Raw genomic sequence first — 13,286 nt, 5'->3', positions numbered from 1 at the left:
CAGGCTCCTGCAAGTTCAAAGTTAGACCCTGCGTTGATTTAAAATGTTGGCACTTTGGAGAGCCTGGATGGCTTAGTCAGTTGGGTGTCCAAATTCAGGTCATGATCCTGCAGTTCAAGAGGCTGAGACCTGTGTGGGGCTCTGTGCTGACCGCTCAGAGCCTGGAACTTGTTTCAGATTTCTGTCTCCCTCTCTTTCTGTCCCTCCCCAACTTATACTCGATCTCTCTTCAAAAAAAGTAAATAAATATTAAAAAAATAATAAAGTTGGCATTTTGTGCATCATGAGTTTTTTGCATTAATTTTGATTTTTAGATATATTGCAGGAAAATATTGTTTCTTTTCATTACTGAGTTTTGTTTTTTTAAGTTCACTTATTTTGAGAGCAAGAGCCAGTGGGGGAGGGGCAAAGAGAGAATCCTAAGCAGGCTCTGTCCTGTCCACATGGGGCTCTATCCCACAATCATGAGATCACAACCTGAGTCAATATCGAGAGTCAGATGCCCAGCAGACTGAGCCACCGGGGCACCCCTTCATTACTGAGTTTTCTGATGTCCCTTGACATCTTTCATCTGAGCCAAGACGGCACTCTCCCTGAAGGACCTGGGTAGGACCCCGGGGCACATGAGCCAGATTTAAGATGCCACCTCCACCCACTCACACACAACACCAGGTGGGCTCTGCTCCCCCCACCAGGCCTGGCTCTCCTGGGGCCAACTGATCAGATCAGAGTAAAATGCCAACTCCTTACTGTGGCCTCGGGGCTCCTACCTTCGCCCTGGCCTCCCTCACTCATCGTCTCCCAGCCTGACTGCTTCCTGAGTTTGTTTTTTTTCTCCTTGCCTGTGTGCTGGCCTCAGGCCTTTTGCTCTTGCTGTTCTCTCTGCTCAAAATGTGCTTCCCCTAGATCTCCACACGGCCCCCTTCCACACTTCCACATCTCCTCTGTTTGTGTCCTGGACTCCTCACTGCCCCCTCACACCGCTTTCCTTTTCTTCACAGACCTTGTCACCATGTTTTCTATTACATATGCTTGTTTATTGGCAGAAGGAAAGCTCCAGGAGAGGGGGACCCTGCCTTGTGTGCTGGTGGATTCCCTAGAGTGGTGTCTGCCACAGAGAGCCCAATAGATAGTTCCGGTTTCCCAAGAAGCCTGAAGGGAAAGGGGCTAATTGTAAGTCACACAGTGAGTGGGTTGCAAAAATCTTACTAAATACTGGTGTCTAGACTCCCAAACCAGTGCTCTCTCCAGCCTTCTGGGGCTTATCAAATCCAGCCCCCAACCCCCAGAGCCCTCCAGGCAATGAAGGATGATAATGACCCCGTAGAGCTCTCCCCTATAGTCCTTTCCACACAATGCACTCCCAAGTCTGACCCCGCCCGCAGCCCCTGTGTCCACCCCTTCCCAGTGTCCAGCAGGCATGCATGATTCTTCCTGGCTTCCTGTCTCTGGCACAAGGCCGCTCAGGAGCGGCTGGGCCCGGTTCCCCAGCTGGATCACAGCTGTGGTCTCTGCCATTCTCTGGGAGGAACGGAAGACAGGACATTGTGGCGCAACCTCCAACCAGAGGGCTGTGCAGGAGAGGGTGTGTTTGTGTGCGGGGCGGGGAGGCTGCTGGGTTGGAACTGAGAACCTCCAGCTCCCTCCCTGACTCCTCCCTGGTGGGTACTGTGTGGGGAACGGAGCTCCAATCCCTGCCTTCCCGAAGGAAATGCCATGTGATGGAAGAAGGGGAGCTTGGACCCCCGACCCAGGCCTGATTCTATCCCTCTTTTCTGTTCTTGGTGGTATGTCACATTCATTAAACATGAGTTGGGTATGTTCTCTATGCCAGCCCCTTGCTGGACATTTCTAGATTTGTTGCCTTTAAAATCCACGTGGCCTGCATATTTATGAAGCCCATTTCACAGACAAGGAAACTGAGGCCCAGGTAAAGTGCCCTGCTCACGGCCACACAACTAGTAGTGGATGTAGCTCGGACCTGCACTGCATTTTCCGAGGCCAGGGGCAGTGCTCATTCCATTCCAGGCACAGCCTTTAGCACATAGAGGGAACTGTGACATTCTTCATGATGTGTCTGCCCCCTTACTTGCTGAATACGGGGACATGGCCGTCTGCACTCCTCTTCTGTCTCATTGGTAATCGAGGCATCTGGGCACTGGGCAGAGTAGAAATGAGTTGGTTTGGTGTCATGGAGACCCAATGTGCACCTCAGTTAAGCCACTTCTACCTAGATTTGTGATTTGGGGGCAAATCACTGGAACTTTCTGAGTTTGCAGTTCTGGGAGGCCAGTTCCTACCTTACAACTGGGGGAGGAATCGAGTGAGCACCTGGTACAACGTGGCAGTCTCTCAGTACATGTTAACCTTCTCGCCGATGCTTCCTTCTGCACCCTCGTCCAGCAGCAGGTGAGGCAGACTTCAGAGGGCGCCGTGTCTGCCGTCCTGGGTGATGCAGCGCTTCCCATGCGACAGGCACAGTGAACAGCACTGTGAGTTTGTTCACCAGTTGAATATTCAAAATACTAAATATCGAGTAATGCTAATACCGGTATTGCGCCCATTTCACAGAGGAGGAAACCAAAGCACAGAGAGCTTACGCAACGTGCTCCAGCCCTGCAGCCCTCCACAGGCACCAGCTGCCCTGGGAGAAAGGAAGTGGCTCCGGTCTCCCCTGGTGCCTGACTCTCACAAAGAACTTCTTCCCCTTCATCCTTTCCCGTCATCCCTGTGGTAAGTGAGTTAACTTGGAGCTGTTATTCACACAGACATGTCCTCTTGCCGTGACCTCCAGCCTTTTTTAAAAAGCAATTTAACTTTATAACAATTATAAATTGACCTGTTAAAGTTTTTCTGGACAGTGCCAGAATTTGGATTAAAACCTTTTTTTAATGTTTGTTTATTTTTGAGAAGAGGAAGACAGAGTGCGAGTAGAGGAGGGGCAGAGAGGGAGACACAGAATCCAAAGCAGGCTCCAGGCTCTGAGCTGTCAGCACAGAGTCTGATGTGGGGCCTGAACCCACGAACTGCGAGATCGTGACCTGAGCTCAATTTGGAGGCTCAACCAACTGAGCCACCCAGACACCCTTGGATTTTTTAAAAATATTTTTTAGAGCTGTTTCAAATTAACAGTGAAATTGTACAGGGAGGTCCCATCTACCATACACCCATGTATCACCCAAAGCCCAGAGTTCACATCGGGGCTCACTGTTGGTGGTGCATGTTCTGTGGATTTGGACAGATGTATAATGACGCACATCCACCACTGTGGTATCAGACAGAGTGGTTTCACTGCCCTAAAACCCCCACTGTGCTCTGCCTATTCATCCCTCCCTCGCCCCTAACCCTGAGCAGATACTGATCCTTTTCAAGGTTTGCCTTTTCCAGAATGTCATGTAGTTGGAATCACATACTTTGTAGGCTCTTCACTTGGCTACTTTCACTTAGTAATACGCATGTAACTAACATTTGTCTGTGTCTTCTCTTGGCCTGATAGCTCATTTCTCTTTGGCGTTAAGTAATAGTCCATTATCTGGATGTGGCTGCTGATCTTCCCGCTCTTCTCCTGAAGGACATCCTGGTTGCTTCCATGTTTTGGCAATTATGAATAAACCTCTCATAAATGTTCCTGTACAGGTTTTTGTGTGGACATAAGTTTTCAACTCATTTGGGTAAACACCAAGGAGCATGATTGCTACATTGTATGGTAAGAGTATTTTAGTTCTGTAAGAAACTGCCGAACTTCTTCCAAAGGGGCTGTATTGGGGCCCCTGGGTGGCTCAGTCGGCTGAGCCTCTGACTTCGGCTCAGGTCATGATCTCCTGGTTTGTGAGTTTGAGCCCCATGTCGGGGCTCGAGTCTGGAGCCTGCTTTGGATTCTGTGTCTTCCTCTCTCTCTGTCCCTCCCTGCTCTCTCTCTCTCCAAAAATAATAATAATAATAATAATTAATTGAAAATATAAAACAAAAACAAAGTGGCTGTATTTTTGCATTCCCACCAGCAATGAAAAAGAGTCCCTTTGCTCCATATCCTCACCAGCACTTATTGTTTTCAGTGTTTTGGATTTTCACCATCCTAACAGGTGTCAGGTGTAGGTGTGCACTACATGTGTAGTGGTATCTATCACTGCCTTAATTTGCATTTCCCTAATGACATAGGATGTGGAGCATCTTGTCATATGCTTGCTTGACATCTATTAGTCTTTCTCCATGAGATGTTTGTTCAGATCTTTTGCCCATTTTTTAATTGTGTGTTTCATTTTCTTATTGTTGCATTTCAAGAGTTTTTTGTATATTTTGGATAACAGTCCTTTATCGGACATGACTTTTGCATATATTTCTCCCTGTGTATGGCTTGCCTTCTCATTTTCTTCAATGTGACTCTGGCATTGCAGAAGTTTTTAATTTTGATGATGTCCAGGTTCTCAGTTCTTTCTTCCATGGACCCTGCCTTTGGTCTTGTTTCTAAAAAGCCATCGCCAAATGCAAGGTCATGTAGGTTTTCTCCTATGCTATCTTCTAGGAGTTTTATAGTTTTGTGTTTTTGGTTAGGTTTGTGGTTCATTTTCAGTTAGTTTTTGTGAATTGTGTAAGGTCTCTGTCTAGATTCATTTTTTAATTTTTTGGGGGGGGGCCTGTGGATGTCCAATAATTCTAGCACCATTTGCTGAAAAGACTGTCTTTGCTCCTATATCAAATATCAGTGGACTACATTTATGTGGGTCTATTTCTGGCTTCTCTGTTCTGTTCCATTGACCTATTCGTCTACATTTCGACGAATATGACACTGTCTTGGTCACCGTAGTTTTATCACAAGTCTTGCGGTTCGGAAGTGCGGGTCTTCCAACTTTATCTTTTCCAATGGGTTAGCAATTCTAGGTCTTTTGCCTCTTCATAAGCAAACTTACTTATTTATTTTTTATTTTTTAAAAAAAATATATTTATTGATTGATTTAGAGGGAGGAGGGAGGGACAGAGAGAGAGAGAGAGAGAGATAGCGAGCAAATCCCAAGCAGGCTCCATGCTGCCAGCACAGAGCCAGACGTGGGGCTTGAACTCACAAACTGTGAGATCAATACCTGAACCAAAATTAAGCGTTGGAAGATTAACCGACTGAACCACCCGGAGCTCCATAAGCAAATTTTTTAATAGCTTTATTGAGGTATAATTTATATACCATACAATTTACCCATCTAAAATGTACAATTCAATGATTTGGGGTATATAACATTATCAACTGCTTTAAATTGTCGTAAAATATGTATAACAAAAAAAAAGCCACTTTATTTTTAATCACTCAATTCGCTGCACTCATTACATTCAAAAAGTTGTGCAAGCATCGTCGCTATTTATTTCCAAAGCTTTTCCATCACTCGGAACAGAAATTCTGTAACTCCTAAGCTAGAACTCCCTGGGTTAGCTTCCTAAGGTGGCCTTGACACCGGACCAAAAATTAGGTGGCTTAATACAATATGGATTTATGGCCTCCACAGTTCTGGAGGCTAGGAGGCTGAACTCGAGGTGTCCACAAAGTCATACTTTCTCTGACAGCTCTGGGCAAGACTCCTTCCTTGCCTCTTTCTAGCCTCTGGCATTTTCTGGTGATCTTTGGCATTCCTTGGCTTGGACACACGTCGATCCAGTCACATGGCCGTCTTCTCCCTGACTTCACATCATCTCCCTTCCATGTATGTGTGTCTTTGTGTCCAAATGCCCCCCTTTATAAAGACACCAGTCATATTGGATTACGCACCCTCCCCCTGCATGAGCTCCACCTCGCTGAATCTGCACGGACCCTATCTTTAAATGATGTCAGATACTGACATGCCAGGGGTTAGGACTTAAACACACACTTTTAGAGAGACACAATTTAACCCGTAATACTCCTTGTTCCTTCCTTCCCCCTACCCTTGATAACTTGTAATATGCTTTCTGTCTCTATGAATTTGTGTATTCTAGACATTTCATATAAGTGGAATGAATACAAGATTTGTCTTTTGGTGTCTGCCTTATTTACTTAGCATAACGTTTTCTTCTTCTTTTTTTAAATGTTTATTTTTGAGAGAATGTGGGAGGGGGAGGGGCAGAAAAAGAGGGAGACATAGAATCCCAAGCAGGCTCCAGGCTCTGAGCTGTCAGCACAGAGCCCCACGTAGGGCTCGAACTCTTAAACTGTGAGATCATGACCTGAGCTGAAGTTGGACGCTCAACTGACTGAGCCACCCAGGAGCCCCATCAAGGCTCATTCATATTGTAGCATATATCAGAACCTCATTCCCTTTCATGGCTCAATAATATCCCACTGTGTGGCTAGACCATTTTGATTAGCCATCCATGTGCTGATGGACATTCGGTTGTTTCTGTCTTGTGGCTGCTCTCAATGCTACGGTGACCATTGGTGTGCAAGTGTCTCTTTCAGCCCTTCTGCTTCCTCCAAACTGTTTTGACAGGGCAACTTTTTAAATTAAAAAACTGAGCATCAATCCCAAGATGTGTCTCTTTACTTATAAGTTATATACCTGTGCTATTGAGTTAATTAAAAAAATGTACTTAAGAATCATCATCCCAGTAGAAAAATAAAAAGGGGCTGCATGGTTGGCTCAGTCAATAGCACATGTGACTCTTGATCTCAGGGTTGTGAGTTCAAGCCCTATGTTGGGTGTAGAGATTACTTAAAAATAAAATCTTAAAAAAAAATAGAGGCACCTAGGTAGGTCAGTCAGTTGAGCATCTGGCTCTTGGTTTTGGTTCAGTTCACCATCTCACGGTTTGTGGGTTCAAACCCCTGTTTGGGATTCTTTCTCTCTATTCCTCCCTGCCTCTCTGTCTCTCTCTCAAAATAACTAAATAAACTTAAACATTAAAAAAAAATAAAGCATGGTCAGAGTTATCGGCTCACTTACTGCCCTCTGTAGCAATTAGCGCCCAATCAGGTAAGCAGAAACCATTCTAGGTGCTTCAAGGAAAAAGGAATTGAGTACTGGGAACGGGTCACAGACTTCTTGGAAGAGAGGAGGCGGTGCTCAGAGGCAAGGGAGCTGCTAACTTCCTGGGGCTGGAGCCCATAGCCTGCATTTGGTGTTGAGTGGCCGGAAGTGCTACCACCTCTGCTCAGGCCACAGCTGGAGCAGCCAAGGAGCCTGCATGTACCCCCCCCCCCCCCCCCCCCCCCCACACCGATGCTGTGGCAGCGCGTCCCACCGTGCAGGCACCTGCAGCTGCCAGTGCGGGAGTCCCCTGCAGAAGCAGATACAGCCGCTTCACCCTTCCCGCCTCTCGCCAGCTCTTCCCATTGGCGGAACCTAACTGGAGCGTGGGAAATGTCGTTTTCAGGCCCAGCACCTGCAGAGCCCAGAAGCCCAGGGAGGGGGAAGAGGGGAGGAGGCTGAGAGCCAACAGGAAAAGAACCAGCATGCCATGTAGCCACCGCGCGTCCCCACCAGGAATAGACGCCCCTTTTCCCTGTGGATTTTTTGCCTCCTTGCCAGCGCCTGACCTCTCTTAGGACAGGGTGCTGTTTGTTCCCCATGCTCCCTGCTGCACCTGGGACCAGAACCCGACTCAGGGCTCCATAAAACTTCTCCCTGGTTACCGCGTCCTCTCGCAAATGGAGAGAGTGAGTGTTCTCCGCTTCTAACATACAAAGAAACCAAGGTCCAGAAAGTCATGACTTGCCCACAGGCCCCAGCTGCCATGACATGCCTGTCTGGGAGACCTCTGGAAGGCTGGGGGGTAAGGACAAGGCTGACTCGGCAGTTGCCCCGCCTCGCAAGCAAGCTCTGAGCCACTGCGCAACGCCTCCTTCCAGTCCCCAGGTGCTCCTGGAGCGGAGGCCAAGAAGGGCTGACTCAGCGTGACCTCTTCCAAGCGGGTTACTTCCTTCTGCCCCAGGAAATAGGGGCATCCTGGTGGCTGGGGCAAAAGGGCCAGGATGGAGGGCAGGTCATCTAGGCAGGGGCTGGAGGAGATGAGCGGGAGGCCCTGCACTGCCCCCCCCACCCCAGGGTGGAGCTCTCCACCACAGAGTCACTGCTACCAGCTCATGGTGATCGGATTTTGCAAATCAGGAATTAGCACAGTTGAGCGGACATATATGACTGGCTGAGGGAAAATGGAGGTGAGTATTAGAAGTGGGGTCGATCCCAAGGTTTCTCAACCTTGGCACTACCGACATTTGGGGGCCAGATAATTCTCTGCTTTCGGAGGCTGTCCTGGGCATTGCAGGAGACTTAGCAGCAGCCCTGGGCTCTACCCACTGGACGTCTAGTAGCACTCCCTCAGGTGTGACGACCCCAAAACATCTCCAGGTGTTGACAAGTCTTCACTGGGGGACCGAAAGTACTTTTGATTTTGGCTCAGTTCATGATCTCACGGTTTGGGGGTTCAAGCCCCACATCGGGTTCAGTGCTGGCAGTGTGGAGCCTGTTTGGGATTCTTTTCCCCTCTCGCTCTGCCCTTCCTCTATTCTCTCTCTCTCTGTGTCTCTCTCTCTAAATAAATAAACTTAAAAAATTTTTAAAAGAATAAAAAAAGATAAAAGCATGAATCTATCCCCCCAAACACAGGACATATCTCCACATTGGATGTGCCCAGTGTCCAGGAGCTGGTACAATCTGGTATAAAATACAGTCCTTGTCTCTCAAGGCAGAGAAGCACAGTCCTTCTCCTAGTCTGGGGAAGAGACAGATCCTGACCCCGGGAAACTTCTGGACTAATGGGGGAGATTTCACAGTCCCTAGAGAAGCTGAAAAATATGATGGTTAAGAGCATGAACTTGAGTGGCAGGATCCCAGGTTCAAATCCTGGCTCTACCACTTACAGGACAAGTTACTTTTCGTGTCTTGGTTTCTTATCTGTAAAATGGGGGCAGCGATGGCAACTTATCTTGCAGGCTTTCCTGAACTTATTTATGTGTCTTTAAATAATAGACTTTATTTTTTAGACCAGTTTCAGATTTATAGAAAAATCGAGAAGCTGGCACAGCACTCCCATTTATGTCACAGCCAGCTTTGCGTTGTTAACATTTGTTACAATTAACCAATATCGATACGCTGTTACTAAATAAAGCCAACAGTTTCTTCAGACTTCCTTAGCTTTTACCTAATGTGCTTTCTATGTGTCAGGGTTCCGCACAAGACACTACATCACACTAAGTTGTCACGGCTCCTGAGGCATCTCTTGGCTGTGACTGTTTCTTAGACTTTTCTTGCATTTGAGGATCTAGACAGTTCTGAAGAGTGAGTTGTATGGGAGGGTGCCCCTTTATGGAATTTGTTTTTCTTCTCATGGTCACACTGGGATTATGGATTTCAGGGAGGGAGGAAGGTCTCAGGGGTGAGCTGCCCTTCTCATCGTGTCACGTCTGCATCGTACGAATCCTAGTGGTTGGTCCCCGTGGACATTGCCCTGGATCACCTGGCTGGGGTCCTGCTTTGTTGGGTTTCTCTGCTGGGAAGTTACCGCCTCCTTCTCGACTCTTTAGAAGGAAATCTCTGTGTGCAGCCCACACTTAAGGAGTGGGGAGCCTCAAAAGGAATTTGTGAAGACTGAATCAGTTAAGAAATGTATAGACAGTCCTCTAGGGCGCCTGGGGGGCTCAGTCAGTTGAGCGTCTGACTTCGGCTCAGGTCATGATCTCACAGTTTGTGTGTTGGAGCCCTGCGTCGGGCTCTCTGCTGTCAGCACAGAGCCTGCTTCAGATCCTCTGTCTGTCTCTCTCTCTCTCTGCCCTGCCCCCACTCGTGTGTTGCCTCTCAAAAATGAATGAACTTAAAAAAACAAAACAAAGGAAATGTATAGTTCTAGAACAACGGTTGGCCATGTGCTACACCCTACATAATGATCTGTATTATGGTGGCGATGGGGAGGTACTCTGAAGATGAGATCGGACAGTCTCCACACAGAAAACAACGTGGACGACTGTGTTAGGCAGAATAATGATGTCCCTCCAAAGGATGTTCCAAAAAGGCATGAATAGATTACCTTATATGGCAAAGGGGACGTTGCAGATGTGATAAAGGAAAATTGCTCTGGATTATCCAGGTGGGGGCTACCGAGTCACATAAACCCTTCCCAGGGAAGACACCTTCCTGCTGTGATTGGAGAGAAGGTTCACAATGGGATGACAGAAGGCCAGAGAGATGGCGACGCAGAGTGTGGCCCAGAAGAAGAGTTTCGTGCTCTCAGGAGGGCGTGTTTCTTTGGCCCCATGAGCTCTTTGTTGGGTCAAGGACTCTGCTTGTCCCCATCCAAAGGCCATTTTGGAAACGAGTCACAGAGGCCCTAAGAAGAAGGTCCATGCAATGTCAAGTTCTCCAGGGAGGCTGAGTGGAGCGAGGCTCCAGACGTGGCCACTGCAGCTAGAAGGTGGCCTGGGCTCTGGGAGGGGGCCGTGTGTGAGCCGAGCAGGGTGTGGAGACGCATCGGGTGAGCATGAGGTGAGCAGAAGCAGAGAGGACAGAGCCCTCTTTCAGGAAAGTTGGCAGTGAACGGAAATAAAGCCAGAGGAAAGGAGCTCAGGGGGGGGGGGTAGGAAAGAGGGAATGTTTTTATTTGTTTGTGTTTAGAAGGCAGTAGACAGGAATATGTTTTAGTCTGAGGGAAAAGAGTCTGTGGAAAGGGGGCTGTGTGAAAAAAATCAGGGGAAAAAAGTGAATGAAGAGAAAGTATAACCATAACACATCTTTTTACTTCATCGGGCAGGGGCATGATGACCTCTTTCTCTGAGCAAAGGCGAGAGAGGAGGTTGAGGGAGCCCGGGTGGTCCCGATTGCTCCCGGAAGAATCCCCACTTACTGAACACCCCCTCGCTGTGCGCCTGGCACTGTTTTAGAGGCTAAGCTTATAACATCTTAGCCATTTCTCACCACAGCTCTTAGGATGATACTGTTCTTGTCCCCTTTGTTGGACAGTAATCTAAACAGAGGCGCAAAAAGGATTAGTAACGAGTCCAAAGTAACACATCTAGTTAGTACTGCTCTTAGATGCAGGCCAAGGGGCCTCTGACCTAGGATCCGTACCTTAGAAGGCCCTGCATGTCATCGCCACACAGCAAACAAATGTATTAACAGAATGAGACTTGGGTTTCTGGCCATGGTGAAGTGAAGGAGACTGGATTTACTCTCCTACCTTAAATACTAGGACTCCAGACAAAATATATGAAACAATGATTTTCAGACTTTGGACAAAGTTGACTCTGGACGATGATCCCCTGAAAAGGGAAACAAATGAGGTGAGCCCTGTAATTACCCCAGCTCACTGCCTGAGGCCGTTTCCAGACTTCAGCGCAGGGAGGAGGGAATCCAAACAGAGCTTGGGCGTCTTGCTGATTGAGATGACAGATTTAGAGTTCAAGAGGCCAGAGTGCTAGAATTTACAGGGCAGAGTACCGGAGAGGGGGAGCTGAACATATATATATATTTCCAGAGATCTGCAGAGGTGTCTTTTTGAATCTTTGACTGAGTACTGATTTCCACAAGCATGAAAGGGGTGGGTAGTGAAAGAGTCACTGGAGTCAGAGCTACACCTATAGCTCATGCAGGGAAGGGATTAGTTTGTGTTCCCAAAAGGCAGAGTAGAAAGATCTTGTAATATATGAAGTAGAGTCCTCAGAAAGGTATTGCCTTAGTAAAGGTCTAAATTAATCTTAGACTAACAGCTACTCTATATCTGTCCTAAAAATCTTAAAAGTCAGTGTCAGAAGGATACGTTGTATTCCAAGTATGCTAACTACCGGCCAGGGCCAAGTCCAACACTACTTCCAGGAACGCGACATATTCCAACATCAAGCAATGCGAGATTCAGAACATCTAACATCCAGTCAAACTACAGAGCAATATCCCTCAACATAGATACACACAAAATTTTTAAAGTAGATTCAATGCCCAACATGGGGCTCAAACTCACTACCCTGAGATTATGAGTTGCAAGCTCTACTGACTGAGCCAGCCAGGTGCCCAGATGCAAAAATTCTAAACAAATTTTAGTAAATAAAATCCAACAATATTTTAAAAATTATTTTTAGAGAAAGAGTGCAAACATGGCATGCAGGGGGAGGAGAGAGAGAGAGAATCTTAAGCAGGCCCATGCTCAGCTCTTAGCCTGAAACAGGGCTCAATCCCATGACCTTGGGATCATGACCTGAGCTGAAATCAAGAGTCAGACACTTAACCCACTGAAGCACCCAGGTGTCCCTAACAATATGTTAAAAAGATAATACATCGTGACAAAGTGAGGATTATCTTAGGAATGCAGAGTTGGTTTAATATTTGAAAACCAATCCATTTAATTCACCATATTCAACAAACTAAAAAGAGGAAGCTATATGATCATGTTGATAGATATAGAAAAACATTTGACAAAATTCAACATTCATTCACTTTCAAGAAACTAGGAATAGAAAGAAATGTCCTCAACATGATAAAGAGCAAAAAAATAAACAACAAAATATATGCAAAGAAGTAGAAAGGATGGGGTGTCTGGATGACTCAGTCAATAGAGCATGCAACTCTTGATCTTGGGGTTGTGAGTTCAAGCCCCACATTGGGGCTTAATCTTAATCTTAATTAGATATTACCTAAAAATAGGATCTTATTTTTTAAAAAGTAGAAAGTATGACCCACTGTCAGGAGAAAAGTCATTCTGTAGAAAGACCCAGAAGTGAAGAGATGTGAAGGAATTAGGCTTAGAGAAAGACATTGCAAGAGATAATATAAATAGACCTTGTATGCCTTATGTGTTCAAGAAGATAGAGAAACACATGAACATTATGAGGAGAAAAATAGAAGTTATAAAAAAGATCCAAAAGTGATTTCCATAAATGAAAAAGACATATCTTAAATTAAAAAACACACTGGATGTGATTAAAAGCATATTTAGATACTTAGAAGAAATCATCAGTGAATCTGGAGATATAGCAACATAAAACACCCAAAATAAAGCCTGGAGAGAAAATAAGAATGGGAAAAAAATAAATAGAATATCAATGACATTTGAGGTAATATCAAGAAGTCAAACATATGAATAATTGGAGACCCAGATTGGGGCAGGGAGATAACAAATATATTTGAAGAAATAATGGACAAATATTTTTCAAATTTAAGTGAAATAAGAGAAAGACAAAAACCATATGATTTCACTGATCTGTGGAATTTAAGAAACAAAACAAACAAGCAAAGAAGAAGAGAGAGAGTGAGAGAGAGAGAGAGAGAGAGAGAGAGAGAGAGAGAGAGAGAAACCAAGAATCTTAACTATAGAGAACAAACTGATGGCTACCAGAGGGGAGGTGG

Source organism: Suricata suricatta, chromosome 7, assembly GCF_006229205.1.
Source record: "Suricata suricatta isolate VVHF042 chromosome 7, meerkat_22Aug2017_6uvM2_HiC, whole genome shotgun sequence".
Lineage (NCBI taxonomy): Eukaryota > Metazoa > Chordata > Mammalia > Carnivora > Herpestidae > Suricata > Suricata suricatta.
The sequence above is the reverse complement of the archived record's forward strand: the minus strand, read 5'-3'. Positions refer to the sequence as shown.